Genomic DNA, 19,334 nt, shown 5'->3' on the forward strand with positions numbered 1-19,334 from the left:
TGTCGCTCATGCAAACCGCTCTGTGGTTGGTCAGAAGTTCCCGGAGAGGCGTGGTCTGGAACTGTAATAATAATATCCTCACTGCAAACAGTTATGATTGAGAAGCTCGGGTAGTTAATGTGCGTCCGTTTGTCACTCTTCGCAGTAAAGCATATTAAGAGACACACAACTATAAATTGACAATGAATTCAAGAAATGCGATTGAATCGTCGCATGCGTTATGCACTAATATGTTTTTTATCTTCACTACAGTCTGATTAAAAACTAGTGCATCTCCGTTAAATAAAACTAGATCCAGAGTTACCCTGATTTCCATTTGCAGATCTCTATCCGCCGGCTGCAGCTTTGGTCATCGCCTTGCATACATTTAAAAGCATATTTCCCAGTCCTCGCATCTGCCGAATGCCGAAAAGTCGATTTGATCATCTTTTATTCGACGCTCGTGTCTCATCGGTTAGTTTTATGAACGAAATTAGATGTCGGGACGTTTTGTTAAAAGCGGCATATGTCGTCGCATACCGCTTTTTTTTTTGGCAATTGCACATAATACAATGAGCAACGCTATAGCCTATTCGGTTCATCAAAATGCGCTTTTTACCCTATACATGGATGTGTACAGCTCAGCGCGCAGTCGGACAGAAGGTAAAAAAATTAAAGTCATGTTGCATTGTTTTCTCTGACCGGGAGGGAGGAGGGATCTCACTCTAAAACGCTCCCCTCTCTTTCAAGATAAGATTTTGTCGTGTGTAAGAAGAGGACAATGAAAATGAATCCGTTGTTGTTGTTTTTTTTCCAGTTTTTAAGTCACTTGCATGCATGCACAGGTAAAATTGAAGATGTAAAGAGGTCGGGTCTTAAAACCTTGCATGCCACCTGCTTAACATTGAACACGCTGTCCAGACTGACAGATTTTTCAGACAGTAAAAATGTTCAAGTGATTTCCATTTTTGTAGCAATTTCTTATAGTAAGTGATTAGGTTATCCTAGAGGCTGCCGCCGTCTGTCTCAATCTATTAGCTCTGAATAATTTACGTCCTTAATTTGTGAATGAAATGATGTTCCTGTGTAATCAGAGCACGAGGACGTGTCAGGCAATATGCAGATTAGCGTGCATGAGCTCACTGCATTTGTAAGGAAAAGATAGAAATTACTCTTATATGTTGAAGTGGCTGTTTAGGGCAGACTTATGAGTATTTCGTTTTAGGGTCAACAGGTTGGACTCTTATGAAATCAAATAATTGTTGAAGTGCAAATACAAAGTATTAATGAAAATAAACTGGAGAAGCATATTTGCTGAAAGGTTTTCTTGTCACTGCTTAAAGCAATTAATTTATATTAAACTAGTACTTTTGTCCTTTTTAAATTCACTTTCATAAAGCAGAAAAACATTTAAAAGGGAAAAAGAAGGTTCAAGCCTCAAAATAATAAGCTTGCTACAGGTTTCAATTTGATTTTGTTTTCCATATACTAGAATGTTTCCAGTATAGAGCTGGGCAATAAGGCAAAAATGCATTTTCGATGAATTCTTTTCCATATTAAACAATATATATATATATATATATATATATATATATATATATATATATATATATATATATATATATATATATTTATATATATATATATATATATATATATATATATATATATATATATATATATATATATATATATATATATGTATATATATGTCCTTTGTTAATACATTCCAGATTAAAGAGTATCCCAACAATGACTGAAGCCACAAAAATTAGATTGTCCATGAAACGGCATAACCTTCTTTTGGTGTCCAATAATTTTTGACATCTGAAAATCCGGTCCATCTCTAATATCAACACTCTTTTAGATTCCCATTTCTGTACAATTCTGCTGTGTGATTGGCTTTTTAGATCAGCTTATAGTAAAAAAGCCCAGAGCTTATCATTATTATTGACAAATTTGATCTCGATCCGATGAAATATAGTTTATCGGCCCTGCCCTATTCCAGTATATTTAGATATAGAGACCACATTACTCCAGGTTTGGAATCTCTCCATTGGCTACCAGTCAGATTCTGTATTCATTTTAAAATCCTTATGCTTGCATACAGGCCCTGCATGGTTTGGCTCCACACTATCTGTCTGAACTTTTAACATGGTACTCCCCTTTACATGACCTCCATTCCTCTGACTCTGGTCTTCTAACAGTCCCCTCCACTTCTCATCCCTGGCTCCGAGGCTCTAGAACTCTCTCCCCTATGACATTAGACACGTTGAATCTTTTATATTGTTTAAATTATTCTTGAAAATTCAAGAATACACTCGCATATTCATAAGGTGTGCATTCTTGGTTTGCTTCAAGTTTTTAGATATTTGAATGCTTTATCAATTTTGAACGTTTTATTGTGAATGATTTAATTTTACTGCTATCCTAAACTGTTTTTATATCTGTATCTTTTTTGTGTAAAGAGCTTTGAGTATTAAGTTGTAAAGGCGCTATATAGAAATAAATGATAATAATAATAATAATAATTATTATTATATTAATTAATTAATTACATTTATCAATTATCATACATTTAAAATATGATTTACGGATACACATCATTCTGTCGCAAAAAGTATATATTTATTACATTTTATTGACATATTTAGAATGAGAATAATCTGATGACATTTTAATAGTGTTTATAGAACGATTCATTTTAAGTCTGTTACACTTTACAAACCAGGACACAGTTAATGTTTTTAATGTATTTATTAACATGAATAAACAATAAACAATGCTTATACAGCATCTATTAATTATAGTTTAACAATTACTAAGTTACAAGTCTGTACACTTTGCAGCTGTCTTTCAAATAAGGTTTTACTCATGTGTCAGCAAGACATTTTAATTAGTTTGAAATAAACTTTCAGATTAAAAGTTTTCTATTATAAGTTTAGTAAGTAAAAGTAAGAACAAGTGTGATGTTTTTGTTAACACAGCTTGATGAAGACAGATTAATACAGTTTTCTAATGCAATACTGTTCAAATAGATTTTATTCACATTTTGTTTAATATTAGTTAGTTCCTATATAAAAACTACATGCCTCAAGGTCAAGAACTTTCTCATAATTCTTAATAAACTTCACTGATGTGTTAAAGTCAGAATTTTCATAATAAACCTGTAACCTGAGTAGTCACCATCCGTTTAATTTTTAAAAAATTTTTTACCCACAATTAAAAACCCACTTATTCACCCTTTCATTTCTGCATCCTACAGAATACTTAAATAATGAAAGGTTAAGTATATAACATGTATTCATCAGACTAAAACCCTTACTCTCTAATAGGCCAATAAACGTACTTTAAAAGTGACATACAGTCAAAGCTCCACAATGAGTTTAAGTAATGAGTCATATTTGACTCCTTATTGGGTTCCTTCCAAAAAAAGAATACGCCATTGTGCTTCAAAATGTTCCCGTCTCTTTTATCTGAAGGTGCCCCCCATGGCTTCGTCTTGATCAATTAAACTGGTGAAAAGCCCTCTTCCTCAGCCTTTTCAGCACAGCGCTTTAGAGAAATATAAAGTTATCAGTCGTCCTAAGCGATATGAGGGGGGAAAATAAGTAGTTTGTCTATAAAAATGTGAAGGTGCTTTATCAGAGTCCCTGTAGGCCCCGGGGCCCTTGTGCTGGATGTTCGGTGTGTGGAATGGATCATCTGTATGACCCCCTCCTTCTCCGCTTTCCTCAGGCCGAGCAGCTTAAGTGGGAAAACGTCCAGCTTTACCGGAAGATTGACTGGCCGATTTTGAGGAGCAGGGAAACTCCATCCATATTGAAGCACATCTGGTAACTTGCATTTTCATTCTCAGCCAAACCACACGTCCGAGTTGTCCAAAATCAGTCCATAAATGTTTAATTTTAACATTGATTTCTTTACTTTAATGTTTGCATCAGATTGGAAAAATAGTGGAGCTAAATATTCCTCTTACTTCGCTTTTACATTTTCTGCCTGCGCTTCTTCCTGAACTATAGTGGAGCCCTGCAGATGGTGAGGGAAGGTAAAGTTAGATAAATGCATCGTTTGCATGCCAAGAGCAACTAGAGTTAGCACTGTGTCTTATTGTCGAAGACATTTGCATCGAAACCTGTAGATAGAGTGTGTAGGAAGAGGTAGTGTGGGTGGTTGTTATTCGTTTCTGTCAGAGAACAGTGACCTAAGGTGATGGACTTCAGGATTTTTCTGCTGTGGCAGACAGGTAGTGTTTAGAGGAAAAGAAACTTCACATATCTTTACTGGGAAACTTTTAGATCAGTGTGAGAAGTGAGATATTATGTCCGTATTGGAAAGATGCACCGTTTTTTAGGGTCTTATGTATGGATCTGGTTTTGTTTTTGTGGCGGTCAAACCCTGAACTGCTCTCTTTTTGTAGATTATTTAAAAACAAATAGTATAAAGAAATAATGCTGTTTGATTTGTTTTGATTTAAAAGCACTGAAAATTAAGACTTTACATTTATTTAACACCATGTTATGTTGGAAATGAGAAAACATTTACATTTAACTTGTGAATTGTTTAATGAAGTTTTAATGAATTTTTGAATGGTATTTACTGTCACAAAAAATTATTATTTTCATAGTTACTCAGATTCAGAATTCTACAAAGCAATTATCATTTAAACACATGTTTTAAATGTTTAGAGGACGTTCAGAAATTAAGCTTTTAGAACTTGAAACATTCTTAAAAATACAAACTGTGCATCATTAAGGGAACCATTGGACATTCATCTAATTTATAGAATGTACATTTTTAGAAAACATTAAATAAATGTGAAATTTCCATATTGTTTGCAAAATTAACAATAACCATGAAAAAAAAGTTCAGAGAATATAAAAAATAAGCTTTTACTTAATGGGAACTTCATAAAAAGGTTTTACCAACTTTTTTTGTTAGATTCCTACACTAAGTGTTCTCACAGTCGTTTTGTTTTCCTTGTTTTGTAGTTAGGTTTTTTTCTCAGAAAAAAATTTAACACCTGCCATTAATACATTATTCTTTAATAATAATAATAATAATACGTATTATTACTACAGGGTGTCCACAAGGTCTTAAAAAGTCTTAAATTTAATGAAATATTGTGTTGTAGGTCATAAATCTTTTTTAAACAGGTCTTAATTTTCCTTTGTGTATAGCTCAATCTGGCCACCACCTATACAATCACCAACAATCTATCTTAATAAAGCTTTCAACTTTTTATTTAAAAAGGTTATTTTTAACTTTGTCTACCAATTATTTTCCTTACAATAACACTTGTTTAAAAGTGCTCAATGTAATTACTGCTGAGGAAGCTAACACGGACAGATTGATGTACATTTTTTATAGTTTTCAAAACTTTAAAAAACATTTACCCATTTTTTTTTATTTTAAAGAAAGTTTATGTCGGAAAAAGTGTATGGATACAACCAGAGCATATATTTAAAATATTTAGCTAAGAAATATGTAAAATATTAAATACAATAATTATAATAATATTATTATTAAATGTATAAAATTATAATTATTTTTTGATAGGGAAAATAAAAATCTTTTCCATCTGGGCCATTCGAAAAATTCCTTGGCTTTAGCTTTTTATGAGTCTAAAATTTCATTCATAATGGTCTTAAAAATGTCTTAAAAAGTCAAATTTAACTTGGTAAAACTAGCAAAATCCTGTACTTATTTCGTCAAAATATTTACAGTTTGATCCTGCCAACCTGAGATCACCTGTGCCTTTGTATTCATACCTGCACATTACCAGCAAACATCTCTCTTTCATCTCTTTACTTTGCTGAAACATCCTCTTTCAATTCACCATGTTACTCTTGCTCCTTTGTTCCTCTGTTTATTATACGGTGCTTTACATGAAATATGCATGAAACACAAATGGACTCTCCAGTTCATAAGCATTTTCATAAGTGAATATGCCCAGTGCAGATATTCATGTGGACGCACAAACTCACACTTTTCAGACCGTGGTTTTGGTTTTGTTGCCTGTTAACTCGAGTGTTTTCAAGAGCAGAGTAGTGAAACCTGTAGACTAAAACAATCCACACGCTGAATTGTTTCAGCTTACATCCACCACTGAGTCTAAATTGCTTTATATTGCATCGCTTGTAAGTCAAATCTGTTTGATTGCATGTATTTTTCTCCTGAAATGCCGCAATCATTGGGGATTATTTGATGCTATATTTTAGTTACAGCCCTGTCTTTTTCTTTTTTTCTTTCTTTAGTATATTTTATTGGTTTGAAAGATTTCATAACAGTTAATTAGTCTTTTATTATTTTATAATTTGATTAATACCTTCTGTATCATTGGTTAATTGATTCTCTTATGAGGCTTAGAACAGGCTTAATGAAAATTTCGATTAAGGAAAATAATGGGAAACAGACTTCTTTAATACCTTAAGGCCAAACCATCCCCGGCTAGCAGGGAATGTTTACAGAACGTTCCAGCAAGGCTCGCTTAGAGTTATTAATATGAACTTTGTCATAATGTTTGCAGACATTTCACATTCTGCATATACACTACCTGACAAAAGTCTTGTCACCTATCCGAGTTTTAGGAACTACAAATACTTACCTGATTTCAAGTTGATCACTTGGTATCAGAAGCGGCTTATATTATTTTACCAGAGTAATAAATGATCATGTCTTGATTTTTAATTATTTAATTAGGACAGTAAGGTCTGACTTTGCTTTGACAAAAGTCTTGTCACTTAATAGAAATAATATGCAGTATAGAAAATAAAGTCATGGTGCAGTGGAAAAAGAATTAATATTGTGTATGACTCCCATGAGCTTAGACGACTGCTTCATCTCTGCAATGACTCTAACAACTTATTAATAAAGTCATCTGGAATAGCAAAGAAAGCGTTCTTGCAAGACAGTTCATTAAGATCCTTTGGATTCATTTTCAATGCCTCCTCCATCATCTTACTCCAGTCATGCTTAATATTGTTTATGTCTGGTGACTGGGCTGGCCAATCCTGGAGCAGCTTGAACTTCTTTGCCTTCAGGAACTTTAATGTGGAGGCTGAAGGTTGAAAAGGAGCGCTATCCTGCTGAAGAACTTACCCTCTTTTGTGGTTTGTAATGTAATGGGCTGCACATATGTCTTGATAGCTCAGGCTGTTGATGTTGCCAACCACTCTGCAGATCTCTCGCACGCCCCCTTACTGAATGTAACCCCAGACCATGATTTTTCCTTCACCAAACTTGACTGATATCTGTGAGAATCTTGGGCATCTTCTGCAGTATTTGTGATGATTGGGATGCAGTTCACCAGATGATTCATCAGAAAAATCTACCTTCTGCCACTTTTCCAAATGATCAACTAAAAGTCAAGTTCTTATTTGTTGTTCTTACAACGGGGACCAATGACAAGACTTTTGTCAGGTAGTGTATAAATATGTATATATTATTTAAATGTTTTTTTTTTATTGTTTAGTCAAGAGACCAGTTAAAAGTAACATTCTCATAGTGTCTGCAAAATTATGAAATTGCATGTTTTCCTAATATTTGCATAGACTAAAACCACAATTTCTTTTTGGGACATAGTAGGATTTTGAGCAAAACATACTTTGATCAAATATTAGTTAGATTGGCGAGTTCTTTTGCAGCCCCTATCATATTGCTTTTCAGTATTTCTTAAAATCTCTGTTTATAAATGTTCACAGTTTGAGAACCGCTTGTGTAAAGACGTAGGTATTTGAATTCTTTGATTACGCCTGGCCCACATTAGTGCTAAATGTGTTTTCCAGCCATTTAGCACAGACCTGTTAAAGTGGCATATTAACATTCAGCTTAAGCACAGTACATTCTTGAAATAATATGACTCTGTTTCAATGGGGCAACTTGTAGGACTGTACTTTTTGTTTGGACCCAGCGGTGATACCCCCCTTCAGCCAATCAATGCATTTCAACCAGTCATCAGTGCTTTTGAGCTGCTGAAAGGCTTCACTAAATGTATGTATTTAAGAAAGAGTGCTCACAGCTCTTAATTGATACCATTGTGAATGGCAGGGCATGGATTGGAGAGGCCTGCTGTGCTGCTGCCCACACACCGCTGCAGTGACGCGCTTTGGCCGCCGGAGGGCAGCGCGGGACTGGAACCCACTGCCTGTGGAGGAAGGGAAGGTGCCGAGGAGCGAGGCGGTTGTGTGAGATCGCCGGACTACAGTTCATCTCACGGGTCAGCGCATATTTTAAACAGCCTTTATTACCCTAACCCAGACCCCCGTTCCCCCCCCCCATCCCATTTCTAAATCCGTTTACTGAGGGTCTTTTATAAGCAGAAATGTGAAAAGTGCTGACTGCTATTCCCATTTTGAGGATATCTGACTTCATCAAATTACAGTTGGGTTTTTGAATATTTCATATTTGATCAAAAGCCCTTTACAAGCGCTGCACACACACTCTCGGGCCCACATGGGGCATGATCAATTTTTAAAACTCCAATCATTATGCACACATTGACCCACAATGCCCACTTTAATTCGGCTATTTATTAAGAAACCTTCGCACCATTTTCACTTGTATTATTTCAAAGGTGCCTTTAATGAACGCCTGGAGTGTAGCATTAGCCTACTGTGCTATAAGTTTGGGGCTTGCTTGTAAGCGCTCTTGTTGCTATCGAACCGCACAGCACTGCCGTTCCCCTTTTAACCCCCCATCTAAAACACTTTAAAATTGCCAGCCTAGGACGGAGGCCAATATTGGCCTTGGCTGTACCTTGAATAATGAATAATTCATCTCTTTGACCTTTAGCTGAAGTTTATTGGAGGGTGAAGGCGTCCTGCTGGCCTGCCTGCTGCCTGGCCCAGCTTGAGCTCTGTTTCCCCTCTCAGTCATGTCCCCTTCCATATCCTCGCCTTCCCTTGCTGTCGCCAACTGAGGTGTGAGGACACAAAATGTCTTGACCATCAAAGTTCCTCGCCGTGTCTCGGTCTTATGTTTTGACTTGTTTTGAAGGTCAGGTTTGTTACGTCCACTTATATTAAACATAACCCCTGACCCGCTTGGTATCGTGGGATCTTCCACCTGCTGTATGTCTACACGCTGAAACATATTGTATGGAAAAGCATAGTGCCGAGTGACAGTGAGTGATTGCTCTGAATTGGTTGCGCGCTTGTAGAACTACTCCGTTTTCAATTAATCCTCTATCCCGGCATCCCATCGGTCCCACGAGCTCTTTCGTAAAGAAATGGCTGACTGGACTGTTTTACCTGTCGCCTTAGGCTGGTGCTAAATGTCATTGACATTAAATTCCCTTTGTTAAGTCTGATTTAATTGTGTCACTGGTGATTTTTGTCCTCAACTGGCCAAATATGTCAAGATCTGCTCGTTCTATTTCCCTTAGCTTATGCTCTCGAATGGGTTGTGTCTGCTTTGCAATATTAACATGTCCTTCACGAGTAAGACTGTGGGATTGGGTGCTTATCAAATGGATACTTTTCAAAATGTCTGTATATTGATCATTTGTTTGAAAACATTTGCATCTGAAAGGTTTGTCCCACAAAAATCCCCAAGGGCACCATCAAGGATAATTTGTTTCGTTCTGAAAGAAATGTTTCTCTATTTTGCAGAATTACCCATCCACGTATTCAGAAAAGTTAAAGATTTATAGATGGAGAAGAAGATGTAGATAGGATATAAATGTGCCAATGGCTCACTTGAATACTATTTTTTTAGCTCAGATTTTAGTTGCAGACTTGCTTTCTATAACAATCAGGTTGGAACAAGAATCTCATTCATTCTCCTAATAGGGGCATGAAATTATTATTTAAATAAGTTGTATTCACAGAATATGCACAGAATAAATATGTTAGGCAATTATATTTCAAGAATTTAATTCTTTTGTAATGTAATTTCATTTACATATTTAATGAAATATAGTTACATTTTATTGATTACATGATTACTTAAAGGTGCTGTATGTAAGTTTTTGACTCTTCTACTGTATAAAATTATCATAAAATGTTTGCAGATATTTAAGAAACCTGCCAAGTAGACCTTCTTGTTTATCTGAAAAGCTATGAGATATTCTGTTTTGAAGATGTGTGTTTTACGGGCCAGAATGTTGTATTTGTTTTGGTCATTTTAACCTGCCCAATGCCAGTTTAGCCAATTATATTTCAGCACCTTGGGTTGCCTTGGTGGAAAACCGTGTATTTCATCCATTCGGTCTCAAAGCATGTGTCTATGACTGAAATGCGAGTAGCAGACTCTGAAATGAGACGCAGATTCAGTTCCACATAAGGTTATTCATTCATTCATTTTCTTGTCGGCTTAGTCCCTTTATTAATCCGGGGTCGCCACAGCGCAATGAACCGCCAACTTATCCAGCTAGTTTTTACGCAGCGGATGCCCTTCCAGCCGCAACCCATCTCTGGGAAACATCCATACACACATTCACACACACACTCATACACTTCGGACAATTTAGCCTACCCAATTCACCTGTACCACATGTCTTTGGACTGTGGGGGAAACTGGAGCACTCGGAGGAAACCCATTCGAAGGCAGGGAGAACATGCAAACTCCACGACAGCACATTAGGTTATCATTAGCAAATAATATAAACAATACAAATGTAAATATTAGGTGAGCAGATTACATTGTAACAACATGCTACATGACAAGATTTGCAGTGATAAGCAATTTGGCTGTCTGCACCGGATGATAAACCAAAGAAATTTAAATACAGCCATTCAGAAGCACAGAATACGCACTCACTCACAAAATGGTAAGGTTTATAATCCAATTATTATCAATTTTTGAATAACTGTGTGTTGGTTTGCATTATTTCACAGTTTGTTTTATTTTCATGATCTGAGGTGAACTATCTGCTGCTGCTTTCAGTGGTATGGCAATAAATGTCATGCAAAATGGCTTTCAAACTTACACTGTTTACATTCAACACTGAATGAAGCACATGAGGTGTTCCTGACGTGATCATTGTCAGTTTTCTGTTGTTCAGCTGCAAGAAATAGAAGCCGTCTCTAATATATCAATTTAAGGTGTTGGTTAGAATAAAAACTTTGTTTAATATGAATATATTCCTTCTATGTGCTGTTGCTTTTATTTAGAACACGATTTTCTGATTTTCAGCCTTTAGGCTTCATTGTCAGACTCGCTTCTGTCGGTCCTCAATCTGGCAACCTGCACTTGTGTTTGTTTTGATCCAGGAATGCAATACCTAGTTCAACCATTGGGTGTCAAACTTACACACTGCACCTATAATATTCACAAAATGGCAGTATATTATATTTAATAGATTTTTGCTAATCCTTTTTATGTTTTCATGTCATTTTCAAAAAAGGAACGGCACAACTTTTCCATTTTTAGTATGTATATGTACCCTAAGAGTGGTTCACTATTACTATTGCACCATTCCTTTTGCAGTTTTCAGCTTGTTTCCAGACCAGTTGTTTTGTGTTGTAGGCTACTTTTTACCAAAGTTTAGCACATAGGCGTAATATAAAATGTTTGAATTCAACTTTTGCATGTCCTCAAATTTATTCATTACTTGGTGAGTAGCTGTGCAAAAAGTGAAATAGTCAGCCTGACTTACTCGGGATCTACGTTAAAAGGAAAAAGTGCGCCTTTCTTTGACATATGCTCCATTACATATGCCACGAATATCTTCTCGCATTCATATGGGATTGACCAGCTGTGCCACAGGAAGAAAGATCATTTCTAGTCTTAATAGAGGGATTTGGCTGAAAGCGTCCATAGCATATATAGGCCGTACCGCCTCAGATCCGCCACCCCTCTGTGAAACAAATCTTCACCCCATCTCGCTAACATCCTCTCGCCATGTAGTCGGCCATAGCATTTTGCACTTAACATCTCTCTCACACCTTTGGAAGACGTCGTGTGCATTTGAAGGTCATTACAATATGTTTGTGTTCTCACTCAGAACAGTTATGGGCTGAAGCTGCTGTCAGACTGCGCCTGCTTTTATTTTCTATGATTTATTATGTTCTCTCTGACATTATGTCACCGTTTCCAGCCTCCTCAGTCCCATCATAAAAGGTCACTGATGAATCTCTCCGTCTGCAAGGGCGATATTAAAATCTCGTAGCGCGATGGCTTACACGCTGGCAGGCTAAATGAAAACCCCATTGAAACCTGCTGACGCAAGGTTTAAATAAACAGGTGTAGACAGAGGAGAGTTTGTTTATATGAAGCTTTTCTATGTAGTCGGAGACTTGTAGACCTATGCGCACTGTAATGCAATCCGTGTGCAGTTGTCGGTGCGTGTTATGAGTCAGTAATCGTCCTACAGTGTGGTAATGAGTGTCCAGGCTCATGTCAGGAAGTGTTCCAGAGCTTGTTTGTGCATTGTTGGGTTGAAATGGGATCTGTGTGTTGTGCGAGAGGTGTGGGCACAAGCACGCAGACGCACGTCAGGCTGATAATGGTGGCTATTATGGGTTTGAGGTTTCATTTGAAGTGCCAGGGAAATATCTGACACCTCTGCAGCACAGACTCACACTTGTGCACACTGCGACCTCTTGTGAACGTGAGAGACAGTGGTTCTTGAAACCTCAACGGATCTGACTCAAAGCAGCACAATGAGCTAGTGAACTGAGATAATAATAAGTCAGAGTTTGTGTAATTTGTTTAGTATGCATCTTTCAGACTATGTGTGTGTGTGTGTGTGTGTGTGTGTGCGTGCACTGGAGTGAGTAGACCGAGGGACAGAGGTCTTTCCTTTCTACCCGCTGGTGAAGGGTCTGACTGAAATCCTGTCACACCTCTGATATGTAACAATGTTTCCGGATTAGCATATCATTAGCATATCATTACCATAACATTACCTCAGCACAGTCTGCGCTAGTGTGTATGGACAAAATATCACCTAATCAAGAGGTTCACCTACTCGCACACTTTTATTTGTATATGTGCTTAAAAGCCAATAAAAAGCCTTTGGATGAAATACGTAAGAAAGTAGTTTTACACACAGAAGTAGTTTGAGAAACAAAATCCTTGATAAATGTCTTGAAAAAACAACATCTGTAATGTCTTTGGCTGTCACTCTGGTTCATTGGATTAGAGAGTATATAGGAACATGTCTATAGGAGCATGCTATCTTCGGTCACTTTAACAAGATTAAAAATCTAAAATAATCTAATACATTATAATACTGTTGGAGGTGGCACGGTGGCTCAGTGGTTAGCATAACAGCAAGAAGGTCGCTGGTTCGAGTCCCAGCTGGCTCAGCTGATATTTCTGTGTGGAGTTTGCTTGTTCTCCCTGTGTCCATGTGGGTTTTCTCTGGGTGCTTTGCTTCCCCCAAAATCCAAAGACATCCACTATAGGTGAATTGAGTAAACCAAATTGGCCTTAGTGTATGTGAGTGTGTATTGTAGGTGTTTCCCAGTACTGGATTGTGGCTGGAAGGGCATCCACTGTGTAAAACATATGCTGGCTAAGTTAGCGGTTCATTCTGCTGTAGTGACCCCTGACGAATAAAGGGACTGTATATATACACACGTTAGAAACTAGTCCTGCTTATTAAGTCTTGTAAAATTATTTCACTATTGCTTTTTAGCAGAGAGGATTTTTTTCAACACATTTTTCAATTTTAATAACGAATAGTTCTTTTATTTTGTCTTTGTCATGGTGACAGCATATAATGTTTTACTACTTATGAAAGATACTAGTATTCAGCACCAACGACAATTTAGGTTTTTGCAGTACTGTAAATGGGGAGGGTATAATAATTAGGCAAGTCATTGGACAACAGTGGTTTGCTAGATGATCTTAAAATTATTAAAAAAGTGCTAATAATCAGTGTTGGGGATAGTTGAAGTAATGCATTACAGTATTGAGTTACTCCCCCAAAAAGTAACCAGTTTATTTACTTACTTAATTTTACTTAGTTACTTTTTATGGTAAGTAATGTGTTATGTTTGAGTTACTTTTGCATTACTTTTTTTACCTGTCTGCGGCTTGATTTCTTTCAGAACTTGTTATTTTTTTCTTCTTTTTTTGATAGAGGAGCTCTGCAATTAAAAAAACACTGTAAACCTGCACATATGTTTACCTTTAAAAAAAACAATAAAAAAAAAATATTTTAGGATAATGTTATACGAGAGCCCAGAGCTTTTTATATGCCGGAAATACAGATTATTGAGTTTAAGTCAATGTGTTTGCTACTTTTGTTCAATTGAGACCATCCCCTTTTTCTTTTCTTTGATGTGTTCAAAATAATAAACAAATTTTCACATCGAGTGCCTGATTCATTTTGACTACTTTCATTTTAATTTAGCAATTTATTTTCATTCATTCATTTATTTTCCTTCAGATTAATTCCCTTATTAATCTGGGGTCACCACAGGGGAATGAACTGACAACTTATCCAGCATATGTTTTACGCAGCGGATGCCCTTTCAGCTGCAACCCATCACTGGGAAACACCCATACACTCTCAATCACACACATACACTTCGACCAATTTTAGCTTACCTAATTCTCCTGTAGCACATGTCTTTGCACTTGTGGGAGAAACCGGAGGAAACCCATGTCAACACGGGGAGAACATGCAAACTTCACAGAAATGCCAACTGACCCAGCTGAGGCTTGAACCAGTGACCTTCTTGCTGTGAGGCTATCATGCTACCCGCTGCGGCACTGCATTGCCCTGCAATTTTTAAAAAGTAACTCAAATATTATTACTTATTTTTTTTAAGTAATGCGTTACTTTACCCGTTACTTAGAAAAGTAATATAACTTGTGATGCGTTACCCCTACAGTGCTAGTAATAATGACCTTAAACTGTTTAAAAATTTATTAAAACTTATTTCTTTTAGTTTGGCTGAAAGCAAATAAGACTTTCCCCCTGAAGAAAAATATTATCGGAGGTAGAGTAAAAATGTCTTTGAAATATGAAATGTGGTAAACACCCCTTGGATTAAAAAATAAATTAATAAAACATTTCACAGGTGGTCTAATCATTTTGATTTCAACTGTATAAAGCTGTATACTCAATATATATGAAATAGTTTTTTTTTAATAGTTTCCAATTTTTTTCTTTTGTTTGGGAAATAAATAAAAATAAAAAAGCATCAGCACAAACATGAATGCACCGTTATGTTCTCAGCCATGTGCTATTGAGCGTAATTCACTTTCTCTGTGTTTTTGTTATAGTGTAGAGTTCCCTTTTCTTCAGTTTGCGTTTACGATACGATCTGCCAATCTGAGTCTCACATCTGTTTTGGCTGTTTCTATTCACCAGTTTCCCCATTTATTTTGAACATGCTTGTCCTCTTTATCTGATATTAAGCATTGATGTGGATGAGTCTTTCCCCTTCTTTATTCTTCTTTTTTTTCAGAAACGTTTCACTTGTGCTCAACATGTTTGATGAAGGTGCCAACAGCCTTTTTACATTCTCATAACATCCCATCAAACGCAGGGCAAATGTTGTGAATGGTCTGCTGAGTGTCAGACACTGTTAAGTATACAGAACATTTGGAGTGAAACATAGTGAGTGCATGTATATACACATATGTGTGTGTGTGTGTGTGTGTGTGTGTGTGTGTGTGTGTGTAATCATGTGGACACATGGCAATGCTCTAATGGTAGTGAGTGAGCTTGTGTTCTATCACAGAGAGCTGTGTGAAGGATACGGCTCTGTCATTTACTGCGCACTGGAGATGGAGACAGGTTTGGACCAGGGCAGAAAGGAGGGAGGGAACACCATTACACACAAACACACACATACTCGCGTACACACATACACAGCGTGGTGTTTAGCCTCTCTCTCTTTAGCTCCGTCTGTTATTTCTCTCTCTTTCCCCCCTTTTTATTTCTCCCCTCCATGTACTTGCTGTTTCTTCCCGTTGCGTTTTTCCAGAGAAGGATTGAGATGAAAAAGTGCTGAGGGCAACACTCCGACTGAGGCTACGGAGAGACAGAAACATGTCTACATCTCTGTAGGCAGGAGAGATAGAGATAGATTTATAGACAGAGAGAGAATGAAAGAATGCGTGAGTGAATGAGAGAGAGAGAGAGAGAGAGAGAGAAAGGGAGAGCGCTGATGCTGTATGCTCTCTGCAGGGTGAGATGATGTATGACTGGAAAGGCCACATGTTGGCCGTGTGATGGATTAAAGCACTTTGTAGGAAAATTACCGAGAGCGCCTCGCCACCCCCAAGTCCTGTCTTTAATAAAACTCCACACATACACACACTTACACACACACACACAGAGGCATATATATATATGCAGAATGAGAGAAAGTGTGTAGCCCAGATAAACACATCTGGACTCAGGTAATGCATGTTAATCTACATAAATTTACAGTCATTTGTTCAGCATTTAATTCAATACACCTGAGAACCAGAAGAAAGGACCTTGAGTAATGTAGCGTTGGTGGAAAAAAAACAGGCCGGTGTTTATGAAGTAGGATGGGAGAGCGTAAAAGTGTGTGGGGAAAGAGTACATGAAACGGCAGCTGCAACACATTTGACTTTTTTCTATTGTGTCAGCTCAGTAGAAGCAGTGGAGAGTGGGACTCTATTTAAAGGCACAGTTTACTCACTATTAATTCAATTCATCTTTATTTGTATTGCGCTTTTACTATGTAGATTGTGTCAAAGTAGCTTCACATATAGTGAATTGAAACAGTGTCAGTTCAGTTTTCAGAGTTTAAGTTCAGTTAAGTTCAGTTTAGTGTGGTTTAATATTCACTGCTCAGAGTCCAGACACTGAAGAGCATATCCATGGATGTGCAGCTCTACAAGTCCCAAACTATGCAAGCCAGTGGTGACAGCGGCAAGGAAAAAACTTCACCAATTGGTGAAAGTGAAGGAAAGAAACCTTGAGAGAAACCAGTCTCAGTTGGGCACAATCATTTCTCCTCTGGCCAAACGTATTGTGCAGAGCTGCAGTCCAAGCGCTGGAGGCTGGAGACCGCTCGACGTCAGCGAAGACTCGTCTGTTCCTTGGATCTCACAGGATTCAGACGCATGCTCTCTACTCCATGACCTCCACAGCAGCTGCTCAGAATACGGCCTGAACCATTACTCAAATGGTTATAAACATTTGAAATTTTCTTTCTTCCGTTGAACACAAAACATGATATTATGAAGAATGTTGGAAGAATAAAGAATAAGATGGTTTTTAATTAATATTTTCAATTCAATGTGTTTATTTCTATAGCGCTATTACAACAGGCCCATATAAAGCCTATTTAAAGGGGTGGTTCTTTTTTTTCTTAAAAGGTGGACTTTTTGCAGATATTCGCCTCATTTTCTATTAAATTATGAGGTTCTATGACTAAAATGTTTCTTACATTTTTTGTCTTCGTGCTTACAATTTTATTTTATGTTTACAAAAATTTGTGTTTAGAAATGTGCATCGTTGTTACAATTTAATAAATATTGTAATGAGAATACAATTGTAAATAAACATTTTTGAAACATTTTGAAAAAAATACTTACTTTTTAAATGATAATATATTACTAAATTAGTCTTAAAGTCTTCTTTCGGTTATTTTCACAATTTATGATGGCATTCTGTCAAAAATGAGACCAATGAGCTCATATAGGGGCCAAATTCAGGACTTTGTCAATATTGGGGTGGGTCCTTCAAACCACCTGAAACTTCACACCAAACTTCACTATGGCTGCTTTATTTTATAGCATTCTTGTTTTGTGTTCAACAGAAGAAATAAACTAGAACCAGCTTGGAAGAAGAGAAGAATGAATAAATCATGAAAAAGATTTCATTTTGGGGTGAACTATCCCTTTAAGGAGGCGTTCACACATAGTTTTCAACTAAAAACACTCATTCACAGTTCATTCACAGAATACGTTTGCATATTAGGCATTACTATGTACTTGCAAGGTGTGGTGTGGTGGTGGTGCAGAAGGTTGCTAGTTTGAGCCTTGGCTGGATCAGTTGGCATTTCTGGATTGAGTTTGCATGTTCTCCTTGTGGGTTTCCTCCGGGTTCACTGGTTTCCTCTACAGTCCAAAGACATGCGGTACAGGTAAATTAAATTAGCTAAATTGGCCGTAGTGTATGAATGTGAATGTGAACCTAGTACTTTGTTGAGGCTGGAAGGGCATCCGCTGTGTAAAACATATGCTGGATAAGTTGGCAGTTCATTCCACTGTTCCGACCGCTGATGAATAAAATGACTAAGCCGAAGGAAAATAAATGAATATACTTGCAAGCAAAATAACTTTGGCAGGCTACTGGCCTAACATGTACAACAAAGCATTGTTATTCATTTTTCTGTGTGAACGGGGATCATTTAGACTATATTACAATCTATACAAAAATCTTTAAAAGTTTAATTATTTTAGTATATTAATGTCATGTAACCATACCTCAAAAGTGGGCGTTTTATATCTAATGGAGCTGATTGTGAGTTTGAGGTCAAGTGTGGAGGAGGCTGAAGGTCAAAATGACTCTCGAGAGAGCAGATATATCCTAAAGATAATGCTTATTTAAAAAAAACCCAACAAACAAAAATGATTGCTATTTGGTATTACTGTCATCAGCACTTTCCTATTCTACAAATCTATATGACAGATTTTACAGCTCAAATTACCTACAAAGGCTATTTAAAAAGCTTTCTGATTTTGTTCACTTGAGCACTGAAAATTAATAGCTAATTAATATTTAACTTTAGGTAAAAAAATAAATTATGTTGAAAATATTTTAACATTTTTTAAATTGCAATAATGTTTCACAATATTACTCTTTCTACGTTATTAAATTCTGCTTTGGTGAGCAGAACTGAACTTTTGAGTATGTCAGAATAACCTTTGAAAAATAGATTTGCCTGTTTCATGAATATTTAGTTTGGAATTGTTGTGTTCAAAATAACAACTTTTTGTCTTTGTCCGTCTCACATAAAGTGCACAGGTCACTATAATCCTTTCATTCCAAAGAATAAACTGAATATGAATTAAACATTAAAACTTTAACCAGTAACCTGTGCTGTAAAACAGATTTAGGGTGGAGTAAATGATTTATATTTTGATGAACCACACACAAAAAGACAATAAGCATAAATCAAGTCAGCTTTGATTTGATGTGATAAGATTGTGGATGATGTTGGTTGATGCCAGAGCCTCTATGTGGTGGGCAGGAATTTAATTGGTTGGGGTTAGAGCCCTATAGCAAAGTTCTCCTTTCAGTTCACCTTCTGCTAAAGGAGCATATGAATATTCAATGAAAGAGTGAGAGGAGACTAACAGCAACAGAGAAAAAAAGGTTCAGGGTAGAAGCCAAAGACCAAAAGGGAACATCATTAGCCTTCCCTTTTGCCCTTAACAGAGTTGAACATCAGACTGATCTTCCTCAT

At 36.7% G+C, this 19,334-nt stretch overlaps 1 protein-coding gene across 24 annotated transcripts in view; it reads left to right on the forward strand.

Annotated features, from left to right (window-relative positions):
* The window catches only part of LOC137487924 (uncharacterized), a 410,987-nt gene that overhangs the window by 25,805 nt on the left and 365,848 nt on the right, over positions 1-19,334 (forward strand). For 20 of the 24 annotated variants that reach the window (XM_073926252.1, XM_073926253.1, XM_073926259.1 and 17 more), the window contains 2 exons: positions 3,718-3,815; positions 8,029-8,197. The gene's annotated coding sequence lies outside the window, so the exon portion shown is untranslated. Of the gene's footprint in view, positions 1-93; positions 643-3,717; positions 3,816-8,028; positions 8,198-19,334 lie in introns of those variants that run through there. The other 4 variants (XM_073926261.1, XM_073926266.1, XM_073926262.1 and 1 more) reach the window with 1 other exon arrangement.

This window comes from Danio rerio, chromosome 16 (genome assembly GCF_049306965.1).
Source record: "Danio rerio strain Tuebingen ecotype United States chromosome 16, GRCz12tu, whole genome shotgun sequence".
Taxonomy (NCBI): Eukaryota; Metazoa; Chordata; class Actinopteri; order Cypriniformes; family Danionidae; genus Danio; species Danio rerio.